Source organism: Pinus tabuliformis, chromosome 4_2 (assembly GCF_031772625.1).
Source record: "Pinus tabuliformis cultivar Carrire ecotype Pingquan chromosome 4_2, CPIR1, whole genome shotgun sequence".
Taxonomy (NCBI): domain Eukaryota; kingdom Viridiplantae; phylum Streptophyta; class Pinopsida; order Pinales; family Pinaceae; genus Pinus; species Pinus tabuliformis.
In genome coordinates, this window is record NC_142304.1 from 394017631 (window position 1) to 394030871 (window position 13241).

The window sequence follows — 13241 nt, forward strand, 5'->3', positions numbered from 1 at the left end:
TAACATATAATTAACTATTTTTTAATATTTATTTTTCTTTTAAAATTCCATTGGCCATGCTCCGACCCATAATTCTTAGCTTATTTAGGTGTACTTGTATCATTAAATCCCCATTGCACAATCCTATACTATGAAACTTAAGAAATTTAACCTTAAAAAAATTCATATTTACGATTCCTTAATCACGGAGGCCCAAAATATTTCTCTTGAAATTTTCAAAAGTTGTAAAATGATATAAGAATCTTATTACAAAAAAATAAATGTTACAACATTCAATGATTTCTATGGAATTACTTATTATAACAACCATTGTGATGGTTCTTACCAATATTATTAACTATTGTACAGTTGTCATAGGTTTCTTGTGGCTTCCCCCACAAGGATACCTTATAGTTAACAATATTTATTAATTCATTAATTGTTCCACTAGTATTATTAGTTACCAAACCGAGGGCCTACTCATGACAGCCATGGTGATTTACTTACAGAAATATGAAACAACATTTGGCATACTCATATTTGAGTTATGTTGTTAATATATGGTATTTTTATTTTTATTTTTGGTCCTGTTTCTTTTAATGTGATATATGCGTTCTATATATCTCTATTTGTGTTTCAAATGTTATCACTGAGTATTCCCAAACAGATATTTGAGCACATTATGTTTTTTATTTTTTGTAATATAGGGTTCTTTACCCCACTTTTAATCATGTTTTCTATTGTTATATACATACCTTAACAACGTCTGATATAGGCATTATTTTGTATATTCTAGGGCTTCCTTCAATCATAAATCTCAAACCAAATTATTTATAGTGAAGGTTTCCAAACCTTCTTAATACATATGATGTGATTTTTTGCTTGAGTATATAAACATGTAATCTTGTAACTCGTTCTAATTCCATAGTTTTTCTCAAACATGTTTCATTTTAGATATACATACTCAGGTTTGCTAATTGTTATATTATGTGTTTGATTTTTTGATAAAATATGTTGTAGGCTTTGTCCTTTTGTGGCTTACATCTTGTTGCACCTTAGTATTGAGCATATAAAATTACTCTTCCATTAGAACCATTAAATTTTATTTTATCAGTAACTATTTCCATCATTCCTATTATTTCCCAAGGTCTCTCTTCTCACAAGACCATTTGGTCAAATCTAGTGTTTGGGATGCTTTTTCTTAGCAGGCTTTGTGTGAACAAATATCCTTGTACCCATAAAGTTCTATAATTACTTTCCAAGTGTATCTAGAGTAATGGTCAGGTATTGTGTATCAGAATGCCAACATTACCTTCTTAAGTTTTTCCTACCTCCCTTCCCAATAGGCTGTAATGGAGATCTAATATAATACATCTATGCATACTAGTGTTGTAAGTTATGTACCAAAGATAGTTTTGTGCAAATTAAAAAGATATTGCAAATATTAATAGTACACTAGAGGGTTAACCTTATAAATTAAACTTCATGTAGATCATACATAACTCCATCAACATATACAACCTCCTACAATGGCAGTAGGTAACCAACATATAGGTAATTTTAGAATTTCCAAGAATAATTTCATACATAAACATCCCAACTTATACACTAAACATTTCCATCTACTTTTACTAACTCTTTAATAGAGTAAGATAAGTAATTTTTCCTTACCCATTTATACACATATGCATTTTTTAGCTTAGCTATTGTAAGTTATTTATCAATTCCATAAACTATGAGATTCTTTATCTACTAAATATTGAAACAATCATGGAATAGAGTTCATTAGTTAGCATGTATTACTTCTTCGTTAGTTCTATTAAAGACTGATTGCACCCTTAGGTGGAAACCATAGTTATTCCTATAGGAAAAGATATTCCAGCAACAATCGATTATTGTCTTTACAAACTCAATTCGCATAACAAAATTTACTTATCTTTGCCATTGCTATGAACATAAAAATTTACTTTCTTCCTAACCATGTAAGAAACATCTACTCCATTCGATTTTAGGTTTGATTGAGCTCATAAGTCACAATGTTGTAACCTACAACTTTGATACCATATGTAATGTACATCTAATATTTCACTAAATAACTTGAAATATATATCAAAGATTTTTTTTCCATATATATATATATAGCTATATATATATATATATATATATATATATATATATATATATAGCTATCTATCTATCTATCTATCTATCTATCTATATCTTGATGTCAATAATACAATTATGAATTCAATTAACTTCTTTATAAGTTAAATTTTGCACATATGTATGAAACATGTATATAGTATACTATTATTCATCATTCCTCATCACCCCCAACCTTGCTCACTCTCATCATTATCATGCTAGTTCTTCCATAGTTCAGCTCTACAAATTTTGGTTTTTATGGTTTCTTTTAAAACTCTCATCTTAGTACTTCTAGACTACCAGTTCTTCGTAAACCATACTAGAGCATGCACAATTTCTCTTCCTGACATTTCAACCTATTGTGTTTACCTACTATGGTTATTTCAACTCACTTTCTTTACTCGATGGACAAAGGTGAGCCATATATGCAATATATGCATGTGTGTGTGTGTGTACATACATACATACATACATACATGCATGCATGCATACATACATACATACATACATACATACATACATACATACATACATACATACATATATATATATACACACACACACACACACACACACATATATATATATATATATATATATATATATATATATATATATATATATAGAGAGAGAGAGAGAGAGAGAGAGAGAGAGAGAGGTTAATATTTTCCATTTGTTTTTAGTAGAAAAACTCATAATACATTCCTGTAGTAAGTCTGCTCGAAATTTCCTTGGAAATATGAGGAATTCTTCCTCAAAATTACTTGCTACATTCATGTTTTGGACAATTGATTAGGATCCAGACCAAATTCTGACATTAACACTAATTTCTCAAGTAAATTTTCAAGGGCTTTCTAGGAGAAACATTAAGTCACCTTGTTAAACATTGGAGAGGGTTTATACTCGCAAATGATCTATGTAAGTTTTCTAATTGAGACACAGACCTTGCTCGAGTCTCAAGTCCAACATTCTATTGTCGGTTTCTTACAAGTAAATTTGACTTCTCTCTTCTCTAGCTTAAATTATTGGAATTTACAAGTTCTTTTATATTTCTCTACATGAAAAACCCTCATTCTCTTCCTGATGTGGGTTTCTCTTGTATTTTCCACAAGGTTTTCATGTTTCCAAATTCTACTATTTTGCAATAGTTTTCTTTCTTGTATTTCATTTATTTACAACTCATTAAATGATCACTACCTAGTGCAAATATTTATGTTAGGTTGAGGTTTCAAGTGGAAAGTATGCATACGCAAGTGTTTTCCTTTCCAATAAAAATATTAAATTTTTTCATTTGGATTAAGCATGGATTTTCCTATTTTGTTTCATATATATATAATATTCCAATAGAACTCTTGTTGTCTAATAAAACTTTGTTCGTACTCTGTCTAGGTTTCGAAAGTCTCATTTTTTACTCATACCTCTCTAGGTACTTAGAGTTAACTAACTCTCACTCCTCATTTCTTCACAGGTTTGTCTTCTTAGTTATGTGGATTATGTATTGGCCTAGAATGGCCATGGCCATGTTTGGCCCTTCCACATTATCTTTTTTTTTCGAACTTCTTTTCAAAATTTGAAAAATCCTATGTTTATATGGGGGATTCTAGGTCCACAACTTGTATATTTCTTATTTCTGTAGATTTCATTGAGGTATTAATTATCTCTAAACTATGTTTATGGGATACTTCCTTAATGGCTTCACTTATTGGAAGATTCATATTGTTAAATTATTATGCAACTTACCTTTTATGAAACTGTAAATACACTTGTATGTATAACACGTTTTTTAGATTCTTAATGACTTGTATTGTTTAGTTAAACAGAGTCTTAAACTTGCATGCTTGAAAAGTTTCTTAAATTTAAATTTTCTTGCATTACCATTTTTGTGTTATATAGATAGTTATACTTTTCTTGTTTTCGCTTCGTGTAAGTTCCATAATCCAAAACAAATTAATACACCTTCATTTTCTTATTACATTAATTATTTGTTTCTCTGTAACGATTACTTTTAGAATTATTTGGGCTCTTACCATGATGAAGAGAATATTGTTAATCTATTTTACATATTCTTAATCTTCATATTCAACTTGTCTTCCTCCATTTACACATACATATGTGTGTGTGTGTGTGTGTGTGTGTGTGTGTATGCATATATTACCTAGTATTTGTTGGAAATAATACTGAGAGGGTAGTGAACCACTATTATCAGATCAATAATTTTATTTCCAAAATTTATTTATATATGCTAGTTCTATGAAGTGAACTAGTGTGTACACACAACTGTGATTATAGACAGTAACGTATACCTAGAGAACTTGTGATTTAAACAATTTATCATGTGTTGATATTTAACTTGTGCATCAATAACTTATTAAACAATGCATTAAAACACAATAAAGAATCACACATAAGAAACACCCATCAACACCAAGATTTAAGGTGGAAACCCAATGTGGGTGAAAAACACCTGCTGCTATTGTGTTTGTCTTCTTTTAATAATAATAAAATCTGTTTAAAATCTTGTACTGGTGCAGATTCATACTAGTACGTAGGCACCCACCTATAGAAGGGTACAACCTCCTCTCGTTTTCCAGCTTCTACTGGAAGGGAGCTGCAACCCCCTAGCTCTTGTACTAGCCAATGTGTTTACTAGTATGTAGGCACCGACCTACAGAAGGCTACTACCTTCTCTCTTCCACCAGGGACCACGTTTCATAAATTTTCAGACTAGATGCTCCTGGTACATAACAATACACATGAAGGCCTTGTTTCAATAATTTTTCATACTAGACCCATCAAAAACTTTGAAACTAAAACTGCATCAAACAACATTCAATTAATCTGAACAATTAGATCACTGATACCAGAACACTCTTCTGAACCCAGAAACCTGCATCATCAGTCAGAACTAGTTGTAACCTCAGAAACCATGCATCAAAATGTACACGCTACTTTACTGAACCCAATCTATGTGTAAATACTACTTCCTATAATCAAACATGTGTATACCTTCAAAACTACTGAAACATTAAATTTCTGAATCAAGTTTGTACCAACCAGCAATATACTGACCATCTACTGTCTATTTACAGAGCTTTTCACACGTAGAAGTAGAGATCACCCTTCTCACTTATACAATCAGTCAATCAGATATCAAACTCCTTATTCATTCAGTTTTACATTTAGATCTAAGAAGACTTCATTGACAGACAACAACAAAATAACAACACTGATCTGATAAATTAGTCATCCTTTGAACATCAAGCTTTTCTTTTGCATATGCTACTTGGAAGGGCTGAACCCGCATGTATATGCACCTTCACCAATGCGAACCAACGTACAGATCTGCAAATATTTACTTCATAACTTTGCTGCACTTCCGGACTTCAGAAAAACCCAGATCACGATATTTAAAGAATAAAATAGGTGTACATAATCAGGTCTAGCCCAACTAATATCAGATCATTCAATAGTAAGTCATTTTAGGTCTCATGATTGTGATACAATATTGAATTCAAGGTGCATAACGTATTTTAGATCAAATCACAAACATAGCCCTTGCAAGATAAAGTATAATTCAAATAGAAGTATTCCTTAGAAACCCACACACTTGCACATTTAACACTTCATATGATATTCATTCCTTAAGTACTTATCTCTCTGATCTTCTCCTCATTATATACTTAGATCCTTTATCAATACCTTGGACCAATACCTTGACCAAATACCTAGGGTCAATACCTCAGACCAAATACCTTGGACCAAATACCTCGGACCAAAACCTTGGTTTTCCATCATGTATGTGATTTTCGTCATGTGGGAGTGCATGTATACGTATACGCTCTTTTTGTTCTGTGGACTAGTGTGTATATGGTGATTTGACTAAGTGGACCTGCGTATACTTCTTAAACTACTTTACATCAACCTTTTCTTTTACTTTCTTTATTATGATCAGTAGACCTTAGTTCCATCTTCCTTTTCTTTTGTACCACTGCCCTGTTACCTTTGAATATACCTATTGTTCTATGAGTTGCCTTTTACTAAAACTGAAATGACCTATGAGTGAGTTGCCATCAAGGACAACACTTGTATCATAATGACAACAATCTCCCCCTTTGGACTTGATGGCAACCATGATGGTGTTGATTACTGCAAGTTGTAGAAACAGTTAGAGATACCATGCAACACCAAAATACTCCCCCCTTCAACATCAAGGGCAAAGGGTAGACCAAACAACTTTCTTCGTTTGATATACATTATGATGTTGTCCATGCTCCCCCTGAGTACATGTCAAGTCTACAGAGATATGATTTAAAATAATAACTTCACTCTATAACTCAACTAAGTCGGTATGACCTCCTTATGACCAATGACTCATTCATACATCAATCACCCAACCAAGTGGGGATATACCAATTGTTTATACATTATAGATGTATAATAAATATTACAACATTTGTCCAACAACACTCATTCAAATATATGAGAAGTCATATCACACCCTAGACCTTTACATGAATTAAAAAACAAATGGTATAAATATCTGAAGCCATAGCTGGACTCAGCAACCATAATGCCAACAATGCCAAATGCGTGTGAAGGCTAATGCTCCCCCTAAACCTGTCTTACCTGTGCATTGTCAACAAGTCATTCATCAAGGCATCTTTGTCAGTCAGAGAAAAATCAATGAAAAGGGCATATCGTCAGACTGTAATCATCAACATCAAACAGAACACCCATATCACAGTCTGACCCACTATTTTTCTATCAAAAAAACATATACACTTCTTCATCCATAGAAACCTACATGTATACGTGACTATACTTCATGAAACCCTCATATAATAACCTTCCTCTAAAAAACTGGATTTAACAGCATGATGATGCAACAACTACTCCCAACTTTGTCTAAGATATCCAAATGTTTCTCTGTGTAGTGTTTTAGTGAATATATCAGAAACTTCTTCTTTGGAAGGAACATATTCCAATTTGACCTTTTGTTCAAGCATTTTTTCTCGTAAAAAATGGTACTTGATGGGTATGTGCTTGGTCTTGGAGTGCATGACATGATTTTTTGAAATACTGATGGCACTTGTATTATCACATAGAATGGATATGGGTGGAGTACATGTGATCTTAATGTCTTTCAAAGTTTGCGTCATCCAAATTAGTTATGTGCAACAAGATGCATCAGCCACATATTCTTCCTTAGCTATAGATAAAGCAATCAAACTCTGTTTCTTGTTGAACCAAGACACTAACTGAGAACCCATATAGAATGCACCTCCACTAGTGCTCTTTCGATCATCAACACTTCCTGCCCAATCTACATCTATATATGCATGAAGAGTAAGGTTTGTATCTTTAGGATACCATAGTCCAAAGTCCTAAGTTCCTTGAAGATATCTGAAAATTCTTTTGACCGCCTAGAGATGTGATTCCTTTGGATTTGCTTGGAACCTTCCAACAATTCCTACCGCATGCATGATATCAGGTTAGGTACCTGTTAGATAAAGCAGACTTCAAATCATAGATCTGTAAGTTGGTTGGTTTATTCCTAGTGATTCATCATTAGAGCTAAGACTACACCTTGTTACCATTGGAGTACATATTGGTTTACAATCTTCCATTTCATACTTATTCAAGATCTACTTGAGATATTTGGTTTGTGAAAGAAAGATACCATATTTTGTTTGCCTAACTTGTAGACCAAGAAGATAAGTAAGTTCACCAAGTAAGGACATTTACAATTCTTGCTGCATTACTGAAGAAAACTTCTAACTCATGGATTCTTCATTGCTACCAAAAATGATATCATAAACATAAACAACAATAATTAGCAATTTATGATTTTCAATCTTTGTGTATAAATTGCTATTTGCATAACCTTTTGTAAAGCCTTGATGTTGTAGATATTTTTGAAGGTGGTAATACCAAGCCCTTGGATCCTGTTTCAATCCGTAGAGAGCCTTTTTGAGCTTGCATATGAATTTTTCATCATTTCCAATAATGAATCCTTCTGGCTATTCAATATAAACTTCTTCTTCTAAATCCCCATTAAGGTAGGTTTATTTTACATCCATTTGATATACTTTGAATTTTTGAAAACTAGAAAGAGGAAGAAACATCCTTATTGCTTCAAGTCTGGCAACAGGTGCAAAAGTTTCTTCAAAATCTATACCTCCTTGTTGAGCATAGCCTTTACAAACAAGTCTGGCCTTGTTTCTAATAACTTATCCATTTTCATTAACCTTGTTCTTAAATATCCATTTTGTTCCTATAATTTTTTTATCATGAGATCTAGGAACTAATTCCCAAGTATCATTCTTTTCAATTTTCTCAAGTTCTTCATCCATGGCCTTGACCCAACATTCATATTTGCATGCTTCATGTACATTCTGAGGTTGTGTGGAGGATATTAATGCGAGATAACTTGAGGTCCCTATAAGAGTTCTTCTTTTCTGTACTACAGACCCTTTTTCCCCTAGAATTTGAGATTCTGGATTATTCTTCTATAAATATATGGATGGAGTTTTTTCCGTGTCTCTTGTATCTTCTTCTGATGCTTCATTCATTTCTTCTGCAATATCATTTTGATTTGATGTGCGAAAGAATCCCCCATCTTCCTCATTTTCATGTTCCTCTATTGATTTCATCTGTTCTGGATTTTTGCATGCTTCATCAACTACAACATCAATGCTTTCAACAATTTTCCAAAGTCTTTTAAACTTTCCAAGTTTTTCATCAGTCCTTTCGATAAATCATTTGCTTCCAAAAACTCTAATGTGTATTATAGTAGGAGGCTTACCATACCAAAGTTCATGTGGAGTTTGATTGCTATTTACTCAAACATTTTCTTTGTTCAGAATAGTCAGGGCAGCAAATGCATCTTCACCCCAGAAGGTTGCAGGAGTTCCAGATTCATCAAGCATAGCTCGAGCCATTTGTTGAATTGTTCTATTCATCCTTTCTACCGCACCATTTTGCTACAGAGTTCTTGCAGTGGAGAATTGCCTTTTTGTTCCATGTTGTTCATAAAAGTCAAAGAATTCATCTGATAAATTCTCCCCCTTGATCAGATCTGAGACATTGAATTTTCGAACTGATTCATTTTCAACTAAAGATTTGAAGGCTTTAAACTTTTCAAAAGCTTCATCGTTATGTTTTAGAAGACTTATCCAACACATCCTAGAAAAAACATCAATAAACAAGATAAAGTATTCTTCTCCACGAGGTGACTTTCTCCTTTTTGGTCCACATAAATTAGTATGGATGAGTTCAAGAGGCTTACTTGTTGATCCTTCCTTTTCAATGAAGTGAACTCTGTTTTGCTTACCAATTTGACATGATTTGGATATGGTATTTTCTGGGATGCTGATATCTGGAAGATCACGAACTGCCTTAAGCCTGCATGATTTTCTTATTTGAGAAAATCTTAGATTTCCCAATCTTTTGTGCCACAAATAGTTTTCATCTATTTTGCTTAGATAGAATTGTTTTTGTCCTCCTTTGAGTATGTATAAGTTGTTTGGAGTTCTTGTACCTTTGATCACAGTCTTTCCTATATCAAGTTCACAAATGACACATCCATTTGATCAAAACACCACTTCATTTCCTTGGTCACACATTTGAATGACACTCAACAGGTTATGCTTTAAACCATCTAGATACATGGCATTTCCATCTTTAACCTTTTCTTTCAAGAGAACAGAACCTTTAACTTTAATGACAGCTAGAGTGTCATTTCCAAATGAGAGATTCTTTTCCTTTTCTAAAGCATTACATGAATGAAGTTTCTCTTTGTCACATGTCATGTGTTTGGAGAATCCACTGTCGATGTACCATTGATTTTCTTGTCCTTCTTCATACAAAGCTATACCACATCTTTCTAATTGAGATTCCTTCCTTCTCCATATCTTTGGATTTAATGGCATTTGCTCCTTTTGAAATGTTGGCCGAAATTTGCTCCTACAATCAGATTCTTCATGACCAAAGTTGTTACAAATCGAGAATTTTATTTCATTTTCAAGAGGAGAAAAGTTATTATAGGAACTCTTCTTGATTACTATTGTACTTCTTTTATTTCGTGCTTCTCTAGTCCTGATGGTTTTGTAAGCAACACATTGAGCAACCTTGTGTCCAAAGTTATGACATGAAAAACATTGCTCATTAAAGAATTTTCTACGATCATAGAATCGTTTGACATTGTTTACCTGTTGGTTGTATCTTCTACTGGTATTCATCCTTAGAGTAAATTGAGTATCATTTACCTGATGAGTAGTTTTGGGCCTTTTCTGATGATTGACATATTGTTCACTCGTCTTTGCTGCATCAAGATAGCTTTTGATGGAGGTTGACAACTTCTGTGGTTGAGATGATTCTTCAGTATATCCAACACCTGTATTTATCAGAGGAGAATGCTCAAATTTGATAATTTCATTTAAGTTTTCTAATCCTTTAGCAAATCTAAGATTGAGATATTTTGTCTTCTCAAGATATTTTCTTAGACCCACAATTTCACATTTTAGATTTTCGTTGTGTTTTTCCCCTTCAGCAAGTTGGTTTGTCAAAGTTTCTAAGATCATACTCTTTTCTTCTAAAATGATTTTGAATTTAGTGATTTGTTCAAGAAAATATTCCTCTTCTAATGCATCTAAAAAGTCATCATTGTCATAGGCCATGAGAATTCCATAATCTTGTTCCGTTTCATCTTCATCACTATTAGATAAACCATCACTATCTTCATGCGTATAGTAACTCCTTCTATTCACAACCTGTTTTCTATTGCCTTTTTCCTATTCCTTCCCTTTTTCATTATCTTTATGAGGACATTTGGTAGCATAGTGACCAACTCTACCACAAGAAAAACATTGGAAAGGTAGCTCACCTCTGAATCTTCTGAAACCCCGTTGAAGCTTCTTAACAAAATTTACCTCATCTTCTTCTTCTTAAATGTGTCCTGAGTCATGGTGCTATTCATTTTATTTTCTCTTTCCTGTTGCTTTAAATGTGGCTTCTCTCATACCTGATGGAACTCGTTTTCTCATTTCTAAGGTAGTTAGGATTCCATGAAGTTGAGTCACAGTGTTAATCTGAAGATCCTATTTTTCTTCTATGGTAGACACGTTTGACTCAAATTTAGAAGACAAGGATCTGAAAATTTTCTCAACTAAAGTAACTTCCTTTATCTCTTCACCCAGATTCTTCATACAATTAACAATCTCATCTATGTGCAAAAAGTAACTAGCAATACTCTCTTCATTGTGCATCTTAAGAGTTTCATACTGAATTCTGAGAGTTTGAATTTTACAACATTTTACCTGAGAGTCTCCTTCGTAGCTTTGAATGACTTTGTCCCATATCTATTTGGCTGTCTTGAGATACATGTCTTTGACAAATTCTGATTATGACAGACTTCCCAATAATGTGTTGACTGCTTTGGCATTGGTTTCGTATAACTTCTTACCTGCAAATTCTGTAGGAATTTCTGTTGGGAATTGATATCCTCCTTCCACAATTTCCAAAATATCTGCTCCAAGCAATTGTAGATAGGCTCTGTTTCTTATTTTACGATATAGTAAGTTGCTCCCATTGAAGATTGGTGGCCTGATGGATCCCATGCCTTCATGATTATTCATCTTGAAAGATCTACTTTCAAGCAATCAAGCTTCTTCTGAAGGAGTTGCTCTGATACCAATTGTTGGAAATAACACTGAGAGGGGGGTGAATCAGTATTATCAGATCAATAATTTTATTTCCAAATCTTATTTATATACGCTACTTCTGTGAAGTGAACTAGCATGTACATGCAATTGTGATTAGAGAAACCATCATATACCCAGAGAAATTGTGATTTAATAATTTATCATGTGTTGATCTTTAATGAGTGCATCAATAACTTATTAAAAAATGCAGTAAAACATAATAAAGCATCACACGTGAGCAACACACATGAACACCAAGATTTAAGGTGGAAACCCAATGTGGGTGAAAACCACCTGTTGTTGTCATCTCTGTCTTCTTTTAAAAATAAGATTTTTTTTTTTTACAATATTGTACCAGTGCAGACTCATACCAGGACATAAGCACCCACCTGCAGAAGGCTACAACCTTCTCTCATTTTCCATCTTCTACTGGAAGGGAGCTGCAACCCCCTGGCTCTTGTACCAGCCAATGTGTTTACTAGTGTGTAGGCGTCGACTTACAGAAGGCTACTACCTTCTCTCTTCCACCAGGGACCACATTTCATAAATTTCTAGACTAGATGCTCTTGGTACATGACAATACACATGAAGGCCTCGTTTCATCAAATTTTCATACTGGACCCATCAGAAACTTTGGAACTAAAATGGCATCAACCAACATTCATTTAATCTGAACAATCATATCACTAACACCAGAACACTTCGTTGAACCCAGAAACTTATATCATCAGTCAAAGCGAGCTGTAACCTCAAAAACCATGCATCAGATTGTACATGCTACTTTATTGAACCCAACCTGTGTGTAAACTTTACTTCCTGTAATCAAACTTGCGTATACCTTCAAAGCTACTGAAACATTAAACTTCTAAATCAAGTCTGTACCAACCAGCAATATACTGACCATCCACTGTCTATTTATAGAGCTTTACACAGGCAACAACATAGATCACCCTTCTCACTTATACAATCAATTAATTCTATGTCAAACTCCTTATTCATTCAGTTTTACATTTAGATCTAAGAAGACTTCATTAACAGACAACAATAAAACAACAACATTGATCTGATAGATTAGTCATCCTTGAACATCGAGCTTTTATATTGCATACACTACTTAGAAGGTTTGAACTAGCGTATATACGCACCTTCACCAAAGCGAACCAATGTACAGATCTGCAAATACTTACTTCATAACTTCACTACACTTCCAGACTTCAAGCAAACCTAGATCACGATATTTAAAGAATAAAACAGGTCTACATAATTAGTTCTAGCCCAACCAATATCAGATCATTCAATAATAAGTCACTCCAGGTCTCATGATCTTGATACAATATTGAATTCAACGTGCACAAAGTATTTCAGATCAAATCACAAACATAGCCCTTGTAAGATAAAATATAATTCAGATAGAAG